This window comes from Oculina patagonica, chromosome 6, assembly GCF_052425735.1.
Source record: "Oculina patagonica isolate OP01 chromosome 6, crgOcupat, whole genome shotgun sequence".
Taxonomy (NCBI): Eukaryota; Metazoa; Cnidaria; class Anthozoa; order Scleractinia; family Oculinidae; genus Oculina; species Oculina patagonica.
Genome location: NC_135763.1, coordinates 14,812,366 through 14,827,084, shown reverse-complemented (window position 1 = coordinate 14,827,084; position 14,719 = coordinate 14,812,366). Strand labels below are relative to the sequence as shown.

The window sequence follows — 14,719 nt, the reverse complement described above, 5'->3', positions numbered from 1 at the left end:
CTTTATTTCTCTGAAAGCATCCAAGTGCCGCAGTTAAGAGTCAAATATTCGCCCAGGGTTGCCTGACGAACACTAAAGATCCACATCTGCAAGACCTAAGGTACATTTCTGTTTACTTTTTTACAGTTTCGATTTTAGTGCGTCGTTAAATTCGCTCCTGGTTCTGCCTTTGCACTGAATTGTTTGCCAAAAAGCGTACATGTGCTGGTAAAAAACCCCGTCATTACGATCGAGTGAATTTAAGAATGTTGCTAATTGTTAATATATAGCCCCGACAACGATCTTCATAAAAATTCTATGCTTTTAAAGCCGCTCAAAGATCAAAAATCAACGATCTCAGTTCAACGTGCTTCAAAAACTCATCAACAATTCATTAAGAATATACAAAGGAAATTAATGTTTAATGAGTGTCTTTATATCTGATAAAGACAATGCTAAATTTTATGTCCTATTTTCTTGGCCAAAGTAACCAAAAATCGAAATATCAGTGCAAGCATGAAAAGATATACATCAGAGGCTTTTGAAGCCGTTCAATAAAATCGCATTTCGTGCTTTATCAAGTCTAAAACACGAGGCGGGTCTTTATCAGATCTAAAGACACGGCTAAATTTTATGTCCTATTTTCTTGGCCAAAGTAACCAAAAATCGAAATATCAGTGCAAGAATAAAAAGATCTACATCAGAGGTTTTTTAAGCCGTTCAATAAACTCGTCGCAGTTCGTCCTTTATCAAGTCTTAAACGCTCGGCTGCGCCTCGTGTTTTAAACTTGATAAAGCACTCCTGCTCGTTTGTTCAACACTCTATATCACCCATTCGTGACTAGTTTTATCTCAATTGCTGTCTTCTTCAAAATACTATCCCACTTTATTGACTCCTAACATTTGATGTATATACACGATCTTTTTAAAGTTAAGAATTAAGGTGGCTTCGTACTCATTTCGGGCTGCACTCGGTCTATGACAAATTTTCGCGGTCATAACGTTTTCGGCTCTGACACGATGAATATAAAACTCAAAGAAAACGTTCGCCTATCATTCAGGTGCCATTCAGTAGATATATTGAAATTGATTCGATTTAACTACGGAGTAAAACATTTTTAATGTTATTGGATTTTATTAAAACTGGACCCCACCTTTTTGAACAAATTCGCATCCAGTAAAAATATGCGGATATATATATTTTTTTATCATTAGGTTTTAAAATGTAAGCAATGGCGTTAAAGTTCCCGAAAACGTTATAACCTAAAGTTTGTTTTTCCGAGTGCACTCGGAATAACTACCCGCGAGCCACCTTAAAGTGCTAGAGTCACGTAAACATTTGCATAAATATTGAACAGTCGAGTAGCTTTCGACGGCTGCCAAGATTGATGGCCAAGCGAAAGAATAGCCCTTTATTAAACGGATATGTGCTGTTTAAATGGCTTAGGGCTGCCTTTTTGTCTTGCGACAGCCTAGTAATATATTGGATTATAATTGCAGCTAGCTTTATACCGGTCTGTCAGATCTGCCAAGAAAATGTCAACAAATTTTTTTGAGCAATTTCTTGCTGTCATGATTACCATTAACGGAAAAAGAGAGAAGGCTCAAACGACAGTTAAAAATACCAACATTATAACACATTTGAATAAACTTTGTCCCCAGTTGTCTCCTTATTTTCTCACTCAAAAGACGGATGAACACCTTTGTGGACTAAATATTTCAGCTGGTGCAGCGGAATCTGGGCGGTACTCACCTTTATGGGGACGTGCCTTTGAACAGGGTATGGTTTTTGGCCCCTCTGCCCTGAACAGGGTATATAATTCCAAGCGAGTCTTTCTGTCCTAATCAGGGTCTGTACCCGTCCTTGACAGGGTATGGATGAAAGACTGTCGTCGAGTATTTAGCAGTCCCAAAACGGAGACGTTCATCTTGGATTATTTTCAGGCCTGAGGTTCACCGAAATTTTGGGATTGTTTTCTTGTGATCAGCGTTAATGGCAAGAATTGAAAGTGCGAACGCTTTTCTTTGTCCTGAGTCCAAACATTGGTCAAGTACCTCCCCCTCCCCCTCCCGGGAGTGGAATCCCGATTTCTCAAACATGCAAGGGAAAAGAAAAGTGGTTCAAACACAATGTGAAGGGGGACGGCTACTGTTAGAGTTATCTTCATAGAGTTATAGTCTGGAGTTAGAGTTAAGCCAAAATCTTGAATTCAAGATTTTGGCCTTTCAAAAATCTTGAATTCAGGATTTTCATTCCAAAATCTTGATTCGGATTGGCATTCCAATATCTTGAATTCGGGATTTTAACCTTTCCAAAATCGTGAATTCAGGATTTTGGCATTCCAAAATCTTGAATTCAGGATTTTGGCCCTTCCAAAATTTTGAATTCAGGATTTTGGCCCTTCTAAAATCTTGAATTCAAGATTTCGGCATTCCAAAATCTCGAATTCAGGATTTTGGCTTTCCAAAATATTGAATTCAGGATTTTGGCAATTGTTAACTCTAACTCTAAGTCATAACTATACTGAAATAACTCTATTGCTAGTCAACCTCAGTGTAAAGAAAATCCAAGGGAAACGAATTTTGTTTCGCGTTAGTCACGAGTTAGGCGGAGGTTCGAGAAATCTGGATTTCACTGTAATCCTATTGTTTAACAGTATTGGCTGTGTTTTGGCCAGTCGGACGGATTATGTCAATTGGGTTATCCACTACATAAACAACGCAAAAATGAGCTCAGTTGAATGCGGGTTAATTGGATTTTATACAGGAAAATAAACCACACAGGACAGATTGGTATAAAGCTATTAGCAGAGGGACATGGCGAATTGCTTTTCTACCTATGGAAATGAATTCATAAGCAATGTTCAATGTTGGTTAACTCGGTGCCCAAGTTGGACATACGATGAAAATACATCCAATCCTGATTTTCGAACCTCCAAGGGTAGTTCAAGAAATTCGGGGTAAAGTTACAGTGTTCTACGAGGGTCTGAATGGGGGTACCTCGATAACACTTAATTTTGTGGCTCTGTAACATCTTAGTTCCTTGCCCCCTGGTGGGGGATAGGGCCGGACATCAATGCTCGCCATCTGTCCCTATTTTTGGCCACAGCTGCTGCTGTAGCCCACAATATTAGTCCCAGGGCTCTGTAACATGAAACAGTAAAATTTAAGGCAGTTTAACATTAAAAAAAAAAAATAAAAAAAAAAAAACATTAAAAAAAAATTAACAGTAAAAAATAGGTCACCAAGGGTGACATGAGTCTAATGCCGTATGGCATAGTGATACAGATTGCGCGGTTTTCGTAAGCCGGTTAAAATTGGTTAGAGGTTTGTGTTCGGGAGTTTAATTTAAAATGCTTATAGCAAGCTAGGGGCATCGTGGATGATTATGGATGAAAACGAAACAGTCATAAATGTTATATGCTTCACAAAATTTAAAGTATGAACAGGAGTTGATGTTACTTCTTCCGTATTGTCCGTAAAAGCAGAAACGATTAAACATTTGGACAAGATTGCGTGACGATTTACAAAAAGCATGTTCATTACAACAAGGGTTGAAGAACTTCACATCGTTTTCTTTCAGATTTTTCACCATTTTGATGATGACTCTTGAAACAGATTTTGCAATAAAAGCACTTGAAATAGTGACTGTTACTCCATTGTACTGTAAGCACTTAGTGACAGATTTTCCTAAAAACGGGTGTAAATGCTCACGTCAATATAATGATGACCTTTTGAACGCTGGAAACTAGGCAATTATTATCGAGCTACCATACACAGGAGCGAAGACTGTTTATCATGATGTACAAATTTCCCGAATCATCACTTCCATATCAATGTAACCATTTTATGATTTTTTCTAGCTGTAAGAAGAACTTAAGATCTCTGAGAGTCGTAAAAGCATGAAATTCGATTTCAGTGTATGGCAAAGGCCGGGACAGTGTAATACTGCAAAGCGGCCAAACAAACGCATTTTGATTTAGTCGCGTAACTTGATTCACATTTATCCATGTACATCTTTTATTTTTGAAGGTTTTTGTTTGCACTGTAAAGAAAAAATTGGTCAAAATTCGAATGACTTAAATACAAAATACGAGGTAAAGTTTTCTATTTTTTAAAACAAAATAAATATTTGGTCGCATTGTGTAAATAAACGCGAGTCGCCGTCGAAATATTTTTTCTCAAAGACGTCTTGCTTTTTAAGCAAGACGAAAACACAAGTGCTTAACTGAACTGAAAACGAAGATTTATTTTCACAAAAAGCTTACAAATGTCTTAACTGGAAAATTATTACGTCCTGTTCAAGTGTTGAATAATCGTGACTTGAGAAAGAACTTTTAATTATGCGTGGGAACACGTGTCGCTGATTGGCTGTTTTTAATTGAAACTAATCGTGCGTGTCCGTACGGAGTCCGTTCTTGCAGCTGATCATTGTTTTCTACATTACAGCGAACGATTATCGATCCCGAACCATTCCCTTGGGATTGCTAACAGCTTTTTTCATATAACAAAGAGTCTAATGCGCATGCGCAAAGCGCACGCAAGCATTAGACTCAAAAATTGACTGTAACAGTAAATCTTCTTCAAAAAGAAACAAAATTGCTCCAAAAGGCCAATGTTATTTTGTTTAGTATATGAAGAAGTTTTCGGCCATTTTCCGACGATTTCCGATCAGTTGGGAAGATTTCCGAAGACTATGAAACGTTCCCGAAGACTGCCGAAGATGTCCGGAGGCTATCGAAGATGTCCCAAGACTACCGAAGATTTCCGAGAAGAAATCCGAAATTTTCTCTAAGTTCATGTGTGATTTAACCCGATTTTTTAAGAGCAAATAAGAACTTACAATGCTAAAATTTTTCATGAAAAAACCTCCAAACACTAAACAGTGTTTTCTCCGAAAACAGTAAACATTAAAAAATTGGCCAATGTAAACTAAACCCCATTCAGTCCCTCTTCTACTGAGGGAAAGGAAACGACTTTTGATTCGAGTTATCGGGAGGTTAAAAAAATCAAGAGTTTCAGAAATGCCCAGAACATAACATAACAAAACATACATTCTTTATTCAAGATGCAAACTGATGTTACAAGTAAAAACAAAAAGAAAAGAAAAAAAAAGGCATCAAGGGATTTCATGGCTCAACTTATTCGATATTCAAATCCCTCAAAGCTCCCCTCGTCACACCTCTAACTTCCCTGCGAGACAGAGATTCACGAACTCTGTCTTCGCAGGGTGACCAGCTCTAACAAGATGTATATGTTAAACCACCCCCCAAAAAACGTTAGACGACCACTCACCACTCCAAAATACCGGCAAAAATACCAAAATCGCCATAATTACACCTATTACATAAGCAGAAAATATTCCGGCTTCGCACATCCGGCTACTCCCGGGCTACAGTGGTGAAGAACTCAGCTCAACTAATCAGTATCATCAGTGGAATTTCACTTCACAAATCACACTGTCTTAAACACTGTAGGATTTTATCATATCAGTGATGGCATCTTTTCGATAAAAACATTAAGAATTGACCAGGGAGGCATTCAGATATTTGCAATGACGTGAGTTGCAAAGGGTTGTTATTGTTTTGCATCTGATAAACATACCGCCCCTTCAGGCGAGAAAGCAAAGTTGTCACTCAACAACAAGTGCAGATCAATTATCGACAAAGTAAATTACCTATAACGACTGTCTGATCACCTTCTATTTCAGTCAGTGTTGCTGAGCTGAGGCCACGAATCGTACCGTGACGCGTTCACGTAGAATAATTCAGTGGAAGGATTGAAAAGCTTACGTAGAAGAGCTGCCTTCAACCTAGCAGGTAGGAAGAACACGTATTGTCGTTTTAGAATTAGCTTTTCTTGATTGTTGGTACTTAAGGATAACGCTATTCCGTGGATAAATCACTATCCATGGATAAGCTGACAAAACATACTACGCTATCCACTGGATAGTAGATCCGGTGAATAGTGTCATCCGTCCTTTAAACAACCGGGGCCAGGTAAACTTACGATCGCACTACTAAGCAAAAAGAGCCCTAAAGACCGAACGTTTATTCTTTTTGTTCGCGTCGCGTGATATGAATACGTGTTAGTCATAGTGTAATTAGTCATCGCTGGAACATTTCCTTCCATTTAAATCACGCTAGATATCTATTGGTTGTTATTCATTTGTTTTTGGCATCTCAATTGTCAAATTTTCATGTTTCCTTTTGTCATGCTTCCTTAAAGGTTCACATTTTCCGGACTTTTCGTAGTGATGGTTTGCTTTAAACAGTGTTTCGTAAACTAAAAGGAAGGATCTTGCTTTACAGCCTTTTAATACGCGTACAAAGGAAGAAGGAAAGATAAATAATAAATAGAAATAATAATGAAATGGGGCAACTATCACGAAGACATTTTGAGATACTAACCGCAGACCGCACTGGTCATTAACAAAGGTAGAAACTTACCATAAGATATCGATACAAACACAAACAACTTTATTCTTTTAAGGATGTACATGTAGACAATTTTCTTCGAAGGCCTTATGATATCATTAGGCTTTTCTAAAAAACACATTGACTCATTCAGGCCGAAAAGAAGAAGAGGTTTTTGAATCGTATTAACGCCAGTTTCGAGCCAGTTAAGTCCATTTGCATCAGCCGTCGTCAGGATTTCTAGCCTGCGCACAGAAGACGGCTGTACGCTGACTACAAAATTTTAAGATAGCTCAGCTTATACTTTTTATTCGGGATGGCTGCATGCTTATTGTAATGTTAAGCCACTGTTTCTAATAACACTAGTGTCAAGTGTTACGAATATATCACCAGGTGGTTCATTCAAGTACATGTTTAGTTACAGCTTTGCAATTAGCACAAGAACTATTCCGTTTTCGATTCAACTAGGATTTTATAGAGCGACATTTGAGGTACTTTTGCTCTGTTTCTTTTACCGGCTCATGACTGACAATGTTCCTCCCAACAGATCAATTTTCTGAAAGAAAGTTAACAGTTAGAACAACAGCACTCTGCCGTACAACGTGGTGCTTTACTTCTGTATTGTTTCCCACAGGCGTCTCCACTTAGTTGTAAATTCTGAATCGTTTACTTTACAGAGCTATTCTTTGAACATTTTGTCTATATATTAACATTCGCGCAAGGTGTCAGTCGTGTTTAATAAATTACACATTCTTTTCTTTGAAGATACAGGTTCGGTTGAACATGTTGAAGTTTACATTTTTCCGCATACGTGTTCCTCTAATGACCAGTCAGAAGTTATGTACTGTAGGTTTTTAAACCCACGAGTCTCCCGGTTTGCGGAAGATCCTGACTAGCTAGCGATCTCAGGAAGATTTTAGGCCGCGGTTTCACATAATCTGCAAATAAAGTTGGAACTAACGAAGACTCCAAGTGTGATCACCTTGACTGAACACCAATTAAATGTGACCCCATATTCAATTTCTACTCGCAATATAAAATTCACTGTCTAGACGACAGGTTTCGCAGATAAAGCAATCAAGATCACAAAAGGAGTATCTAATTGATGAAACACCAAATTTTCTGAACTAAAATTGATGAAAATGTACGCCAGTCCGTAAGGCGAAATGACACTTTGAGCCTGGGACCAGAAGAGTTATTTAAGGGGCTTTGTCGCGGATTATCACAGATTTTTGAACAGCCAAAATTTATATTTGTGTCGGAGGAAACCTAACAATAATGCTCCATATATTAACAATTGCTGTATTGCAACATTTAACAAGCGTCTTAAGCTGTGGATGGTAAGGATAGAAATGGATTACAACTTGAAAAATTGAGGCTAATCTTTTCAAGTTGTTTCTGCGCATCTTAAAAAAAATCGACATAATTTTTATCCGTGGTTTAATTTCCCTCTGCAAATTAAGGTTATATATACCATTAGATGTTCAAAGATAATGCTTTTCATGGGTTAAGTTGCCTACCACCAGTTTTAGAATAGTTTTGACCAAAAACCCGTGAAATTCGACGTGACGTGGCTTCTTTTAAGGTCATTGCCCTGAAATAGAACTGAACACAATTTTTTAACCAAACTTCGCCTACTGGTTTATTACTTTGAGGGAACTTAAATTTTGAAATAAAAAAGGGGGGTCACCAGATTCGTTTAGGAGCAGGAAGACCATGTATATTCCATATAATTCCTTTATAATTCCTCTGCGAGTACTGGCAAAGTACACTTTTTTAGCGATAATTTATTTTTCAAACACATGAATTGATCTGTTTTCATTTTACAGAAAGAATTTGATCGCTACACCAAAAATATGAGAAAAAATTGATAGGTCACCAGACTCGTTTAGGAGAAAGTGACAATTTACTTCTCTCGCGGACTAAGCCACACAGAAAAAAGTCGCCATTTTGTTGATGTTCGCGCGCGCGCGCGCCTAAATACACGTAAAATTCTGCGCAGTAAGGATGCGCAATGCAATACAGGGTAATGACCTTAACAATGGGTGATTAAGTCAACGTTTGTCAACATTTGATTACCGTAATCATTGGATTTAGGACCCGGTGCGCTTGTTTACTTTATGTAACTCAAGCGATGGGCGCTTATTGGAGAGTCGAATCATTACGGTACTTAGGTAAACAACCGTCACACTAAAGGTTGACCTGTCCACACGTGGCTCAATTTTTGAGTGTTGGCTAAATTCAGGCCGAACTTAATAAGGGAAAAAGTAAAGATTGTTGGTGGAAAATTGATTGATATGGATCTGTCAGAGTTCCCTTAGCGACAAATTAGGCAGATATGCCCATCATTGATCGGGGTTTTAAAAGTATAGGCATTATAGTTAACTTTTCTTGCCGATACCGCAGAGTTAATAAGGATTCTCGAAGAAAGAAAGGAGACAAAGGGGAGGAAGGAATACGAAAAAGAAAGGAAAAAGAAAGAAAACAGAACCGATCGCGGGAGCAAGAAAGCACAGTGAAAGCTGAAAACATTATGAGGTTTTGTAACTAAAACACTGCAATTAGTGGAACAGTTTATCAAATTTGGCAACAAAGCACAAGAAATGGCGAATAGCACTGAAAGAGTTGAATTCGAAGCATGCAAATCATCAAATGCATTTTCTCGTCATATATGTCTCTGCATGCTGCGCAAAGTTCTGTCGGGAGAAAGACAAAGCAGCACAATAAACAACGTTTTGCGTGCAGTTTGCTTTCCTTGAGAGTGAAATACCTTTTAGTGGAGCTTTTTAACCTCGTTGGTATATAAATGGCTACCACGCTAAGTCCTTTAAATTAAATCTAACAAAGGAAGCTTCGAAAATTGATACCAACTAATTTCCTGTGGTATCCGCACGTATTTGCCTCCAGGGTAAATTCCCCTCAATGAACATTTCACAACATTTTATGAGAATAATTTTTGTCGCCGTCTAGAGGATTCAACTTACATGATAAACAAGAGAATAAAGTTTTTAAGGTCGTTTTAAAATCTGAAATCGTTGTAATATACGTTACAAGTTTTTCTTTATGTGGCCTGGTTGCCAAATTTATTTCTAGGAAGTTACATTAGTATTTTAAGATTGTAAGAAAGATAAACAAGATTGAATTTTAATGACGAGTAATTGAGGGTAGACCAATTTAGAATCCATCCATTATGACCTTATAGGATTGACACTACTTAACATTCTTACTTTTTTATTCATTGCGGTTTGATCCACTTAAGAAATTACGGGGGATTACCATTAACTAGAAACAAAGAGTGGAGAGGAAAGCATCTTCTTGCTATTTTTTGTGCATATGCGCTTTTTGTCTTAGAAAAAAGCAAAGCATTATTCTGGAGAAAACATGAACCCGAACATTGAAATAGCACATCGAAATCATAGTTTGATACTATTTAAATGAAAGCTATCGGCATTTTTTTTTTTTTTTGTAGAGCTGCTTACTTTTTTTTCAGTTTTTGGATTTGAACTTTAGATCTCTTGCAAGGAAGTTTTGAGATGTTTACAAAAGGATTATCGATCGGAACTGAGGCAAAATAGATCGTAATGAAAGGCAGAAATTCAGTTAACTGCCGAAGGCTAAAGAGCCCTTTTTTCTTCATAAAAGCCAAAATAGCGAGTGCACTTAGAATAAAGTTAATTATTTAGTCAGGAAACGTTTGACGCCGACAAAGGAACTCCTGCATCACACAAACGCAATCAGTTCAGCAGTCACGCGCACGACGCACAAATGCCACGCAAAACGACTTCCGGACGGCAACGAAAAGGAATTTTCTGGAAACTCAGTCCAATCTCCATAAATCTGCCATAAATCGTTAGCAAAGGTATATTTGTGGATATTACAATCTCGTGTCTTCTCACAAAATATCAGACAAAATATTAGAATAAGGAAAGTAGTGATCAATTAATTGATGTCTTTTACTGTAACCGCCGCGTTTTTAATAATTCATGCTGACAAGTTACGTGCATCTGACGTCAGTTAAGCGTTGAACCGTCGCGTTCATTTTTAACAGATACAATTTTTCTTCAAAACGACTTCCTGTAGACTGCATTTCTGCCGTCTTCTCTGCCTGAACTAAATAGCGGCTAATGCCGTCCGGTGACGTCCTGTGACTTTAACTTTTATTTTAACATGCAGATTGTCCATCAGTTTGTGAGAGATCGCTCGAATAAAGGATCATAGCGTAACTTCAGTAAAGCCCGCTCTCTGATTGGTCAATTTCGGTTAATGTAGCGTTTACTATTTCCATCCCCCGGGCTCTGGGACGAGATTGTCACAATTTGCTCTGGGGTGGACGCTGCGCGCGCGCCCATGTGAAGCAGCATGGTGCAAGCGATCAACGCAGGAAAAAGAAAGTGCAACTACTTCACGAGTGTTGGTGGTTTGCTTATCAACCTTTCGCGTGCATCAATAACTCAATACTACACGCTGTAGCGTTTATACCATTTGTTAATTACAGGGTACAAAGTTGTTTTAATAGTAGACTGACATAAAAAGTGTGAGATTATAATCGACTGCATGGAATATTTCGGACGGTATACTGATTTGCTTTTATAAACTAGAGCTACCAGCGATCAAAATAATTTACGACTCAAACAAATGTAATCTTGAGAACTTACTTCCTTTGATGCGATTGAAGCCATTTAGTCCGCAACAAAGGCAGCAAGAAAATGAACAATTTTCACTTCTAGAATATCCTACTTGGCTGTGGACAAGACAAAAGTGAGATCGCAAAAGGTTCGAAGAAAGGAACTAATAAAGTTAATTTTCTTGTTTACGACAAGATTTTTCGACATTAGAACTCTTTGCAAGCGCTTTCAAATTACAGTCCGCGCTGAAATTAACTCATAACTACACATCTGTGAATTATGCGAAAGTTTTTGAAATCAACCAATCAAAATTGCTACCTGATTTTCGGGCAGTGACGTCACCGGACGGCATTAGTGGCTCTTTGGTTCAGAGTAAGCGGGCTGAAATTCAGACTTAACTTCCTGTGGTAGGCATTTGCCTTCTGCACGAACGAGTGACAAATCAGTTCGAAGTAAAACTGCTGTAACCTGCACGTTTGTAGAAGGTTATATCGTTTGAAGACTTTGGCAAGCTTGAACAAAATCGGAGCAAATTGTAAGGTATGTAATGGTCTATACCTAACCCTAAATAATCACTAACGATAATATTAATTCTTACTTTAACCCGGCAAAGGCTTGGAGAAAATTGAAGAAAAAAGTTCATGCTCTAATCGGCTAATCCTTAACAAACACTAACGATATTATAAATCTAAATCGCTGTTAACCCCGACCAAATCTAACACCTTATGCTATTTTTAAATGTCGGTCTTACTTTACATATTGGCCATACGTTCTCCCCAGCCATGAATCATTTGCCATGTTAGTCATGTTTACTTACTTGCGAAGTCCAAATAATGCAAAGATCTGCCAATGCCAAGTCAGTTGCCGAGAGGAACCAACTTAAGTTTAGGATAATACCTGGCGTGGTACGGTCAGGATGACAAAGGGGCAAATGTAAAACCGGCTGTTTGTTTTTGGCAAAATACGAGTTTATATTCACTATTTATATGTTTTGACTTAACTTTCTTGGATGTGTTCCCTTAATTTCCGCACTCTTTTCCAGCGTAAGAATCATTAAGCGATTTACGCTAAAAAATCTAATGGCTCTTTTGATGTCGAGAAAGCTGATAAAATAGACAAGGCAAGTTTACTTATTCGCGATTCGTTGCCTGAAAAAAACAGTAATTACATTACTTATACTTTTGGTGAATGGTATAAAAAATACTAGGCAATTGCAATTGACCAACTATCAATTAGTTCTCTATTGTTAACGTCCATGCACTTATGGATTTAACGAGTTTCCGTTGCTTATATCAGGCATACAAATCAGCACAATTACAAAGATGCGGTGCGTTTATTCTGAGTCGTGATATTCCAATCTCTTTTGAGTACTGTTATGCTTTCTCCGGAAAAAGAAATTATACTGTTAATTGTTAATGGTCTTTTAGGGCAGTTCAGAGTTGATGACGAAAAAAAAGGCAGAAGTAATTGAGGTCGTATTGAGCCGGTTCAACTTTGTCGCATGCGACATACTTAAGACATAGTTAATAGAGGGAAATGGCTAGGAAGCCCGGCAAACATCAAAGGAGCAAATAAGAGGCTAAGATTCATGTTGGAAGGTCCACGACCCTGCACATCTTTTGTTTTGCGCTCATATTTGATTACAATTATCACTTACCGCACGAAAATGTCTAAGTATTTTGAAACATGGTTAAAAACGCTACAACAATCCTAGGGTCAAGCGACGTTTAATATATAATAAAAAGGGAAAAAAGCCGGCTTCCCCCCGAAAGTTATTTAACATTGTTTTGGGGTTTAAAATTTTTAAAACTTATGAAATTTTGATGTCGATGCGACTATCTTAAGCAAGATTCAAGTTTTACAATGCGTTTCGTAGACTTATCGTAAGCTTGTTGCATGCGACAAACTTGTTCCGTTTAAATCAGCTCTTATTAGTTTCGTAAAAAGAAAATGTACTGTTAATTGTTGAAGGTCATTAAAGGTACAGGTCGTTTTCGGAGGCCTATTGAGTTGTACCGCCAATTCAGGCGGTACAGTTTTCTAGCATTCGACTTTTGTAACTCCCGCTGCACGCGTCATGCAAAAATCCGCGATGGCAACGATTGTCGTAGGTAAATCCAACGAAAATTTTTGTCGCGTGCGACGAAGCTCAATTTTAAGCCAGTTGTAGATTTGATTCACACGAGACGATTCGGGTCGTGAGCTGTATGCGACATAGTTGTTAATCGTTAAAATCAGCTTGAAAGCGTACGTGAAAACACGCCACTACTTTAACAATTTTATCGCATCATTTTACAGTCGTTTCCAAAACTGTCAAACTGTCTCAAATTTAACAATAACTGTTTGGCAGACAGCTTAATCCTTATAAAAGACAAATATACTCAGTTTGATGGAAAGCTCTAATTTAAAACATCTGTTAACAAGTAAACAGTGTTGGTTAAGGGGTATATTTCCAAAAGTAACCAATCAGGGGTCAGAATTTTGAACAAGTGGCAAAATGAACCAATCACAAGGGCGAATGTATAAATAGACGTTCAAAAAACTGATTATAACATCATTGATGTTTTCCGAATAATTTCCTGTGCTTTTCATAAACAATCAGTGAAAAAATATATTTAAAAAAGAAAGAGGATTAAAAAAGAAAGGGAAACGTTTTCGACTGAAATTAAGTTTTTATCAAAGGCTGTATTTAGTGTTCCATTATACGTGTTGGTGTTGTAGAATCTGGGTGCTGTGTAAGCTTACCTCCGTTCCAGGGAAAGGCGATAAACTTATTGCACACTGACCGTTCAAGAAATTCGGTTGGCAAGCTTTATTGTAAGTAACACCTCTGCAGATTTTAAATTCATAATCTTGTTCATCTGTATCTCAACGAACAGGGTGTTTTTGGCCTCGCGCAGTCAATTTAAAAAAAAAAATCATTTTCTGATAGTAATGAATGTGCTTGGTTATTAGAAAGAAAATTGGGACTTTCACTTATGGTCACTTTAATATCATTTCAGCCGCGTTGTATAAGAAATAACCCTCGTGCGGATTTGTGAAGTGCTGTTAATTTTTCCCAGCGCGAGAAAGTTCTTTTTGAGGCGGATTTTACTCCGGTTTTTCGAAGGCAGAATGATTACTTAATGATAGCTTTGCAATTAATTTATATGGTTGAATCACTTGCACATCCAAATCTTTATGTAATAAATTATTGCAATACAGTTTTAGAGCAATTTTTGACTGTGCAAAGCGGCGAGGCAAAAGATCTCCTATATCAACTTTACTGATTCTTAATTCGTAATAGTTTCATCGCAACGAGCAGGAGGATTTTGCCCTCTTGCAGTCAAATGTTTGAACACTTCGCTGATATTCTATGATGGAAATGAATGTGCTTAGTCTCTCAAGAAAGGTTGGGACTTTTGCAGATTATCATAGCAGCGTTAAGAGAGATAAATGATCTTTTAATCTAAATTCACTCAATGTAGGAAACTTCTTTTAATGCGGATTTTCCTTCGGTTTGTCGAAGGTAGAATGATAACTTTATCTCCCCAAAACATTGTGCGCAAATTAGTTTCATTTCACAAAGTGAAATTTAAACCAGGGAACAGAGGCTTTCAAAACCATTTTTCAAAATTGCAAGGACGTTTTTCAGTTTGTGTGTCTTCACGACTGTTATAAACGACAATTTATTTTCAGTTTTTGTAAACAGCTGAATAC

At 37.6% G+C, this 14,719-nt stretch overlaps 1 protein-coding gene across 2 annotated transcripts in view; it reads left to right on the top strand.

Annotated features, from left to right (window-relative positions):
- LOC144655951 (adenosine receptor A3-like) overlaps window positions 1-14,719 on the top strand; it is a 26,279-nt gene continuing 11,560 nt past the window's right edge. Inside the window, exons 1-2 of one of the 2 annotated variants that reach the window (XM_078516142.1) lie at window positions 1-100; window positions 5,690-5,798. The gene's annotated coding sequence lies outside the window, so the exon portion shown is untranslated. Of the gene's footprint in view, window positions 101-4,540; window positions 5,799-14,719 lie in introns of those variants that run through there. The other variant, XM_078516143.1, reaches the window with a different exon arrangement.